Source organism: Echinops telfairi, unplaced genomic scaffold, assembly GCF_000313985.2.
Source record: "Echinops telfairi isolate 266 unplaced genomic scaffold, ASM31398v2 ScPeMD7_7458;HRSCAF=8496, whole genome shotgun sequence".
In the NCBI taxonomy this organism is placed as follows: domain Eukaryota; kingdom Metazoa; phylum Chordata; class Mammalia; order Afrosoricida; family Tenrecidae; genus Echinops; species Echinops telfairi.
The window spans coordinates 50,475,004-50,476,588 of record NW_022111358.1 but is presented as its reverse complement, the minus strand read 5'-3'; the positions used below and the strand labels follow the sequence as shown (position 1 = coordinate 50,476,588).

The 1,585-nt window shown below is 42.3% G+C and overlaps 1 protein-coding gene across 1 annotated transcript in view; it reads right to left on the bottom strand.

Moving 5' to 3' along the window:
* Window positions 1–1,585, bottom strand: part of ARL16 (ADP ribosylation factor like GTPase 16) — an 11,256-nt gene that overhangs the window by 8,883 nt on the left and 788 nt on the right. The gene's annotated exons all lie outside the window — the stretch shown is intronic.

Below are 1,585 nucleotides of genomic sequence, written 5' to 3'. Positions count from 1 at the left end.
TAGAAGATAAAAATCAGTTGGATTCCTCTCTACGATAAAACAAAAGTCCAAAAGGATATCAGAAAAAACAATTCTCATTTGAAAAAAAACCCCAAACGATAAAATACTTAGCAATAAATCTAACCAGTGACATAAAAGATGTATACAAAAGAAACTAGTAAACACTACAAGAAATTGAGGGAGGGAAGGGGAAGAAATGGGGAGCTGATATCAGGGGCTCAAGTGGGAAGAGAATGCTTTGAAAATGATGATGGCAGCATACGTGCAAATGTGCTTGACACACTGGAGGAATGTATGGATTGTGATAAGAGATGTAAGAGCGCCCTGAATAAAAGTATTTAATTAAAAAAAACACTATTACAAGAAATTAAAACAGACCTACATAAGTGGAAGAACAAACCATGTTCCTGGGGAAAGTCAGTCCGACCCAAAGTGGTCTGTACACATAAGACAATCCTGGTCCAAATTTGTAGTGCAGATTGTAGTGCAAATTTGTAGTGTAAATTCTTAATATGGCCCGACCAGCTACAGCTTCTTTGACTCCCACACAGTGACTGGATTGGACTTTGCAAACGAATGAATACGAAGCATTTATTTGAACTATAGTCTTGGCAAAGAAGACCTCAAGTCCCATGGAAAACAGATCTATTTTGGGAAAAGTATGACCAGAACATTCCTTAGAAGCAAAGATGCGGTGACTTTGTCTCGCATTCTCGGGGCATGTTATCGAGAGAGACCAGTCGCTGAAAAGGGACATCCCATTTAGTAAAGCAGGTCGGAAACAAAGAGGAAGACCTCTAATGGGGCAGACCATTGTGGCGGCTGCAGGAATGAATACAGACCTAACGATTGTGAGGGTGGTGCGGAAGCTGAAGGCGGCGTTTGTTCTCCGGTGCAAATTGTGGCTATGGGTTGGAACCCAATCAATGGCACATAACAATATGCAAATAAAGTGCTTGTGGTCCACTACAATTAGACAGCTTGCTGTTAATGCAAATAAGGTCCATGGACCATGAACATAGATGGTTAAAGTTATGTGTCAACTGGACCCTGTTCTCAGTGGTTTGAGAGTGACATGTAATTTGGTTGTCATACAATTGTCCTCCATTTTATGAATACATCGAGATGCCTGTGGTTATGGTCTCATCTGGGAATGAGTTCCTTCTTACAATAATGAGGCAGGATTAGGGTAAGATGTCACCACCTTACTATCGAGTGTCACCACACTTGTAGTATCTTGCTCAAGCATCCCTCCCTTTAGGGTATGGCATGCATCCAAAATACATGAATCTGGCAAAATCCCTCCTGCTGTTCTGGATCCTATATTAATTTGGCTCATCTTCACCTAACCTCTAGTTGTTTGGAACTTGCCCTAGCCACCTAGCCACCTTGAACTAGCCTTGCGAGCCAGCAGCCTGTCGTCTGATCTAACAGTTTCAATTTGTCTGTTCAGCCACCTAAGTCAGGCTAAGCCTGGCACAGCCCACAACTTTTGGATTTGCCAGCCTCTACAACCCAGTCATTTCCTTGATGGTGACTGCTCTGAGATGATGCCAAAGAGCTGGTGGAAGAAGCCCCTAAACTA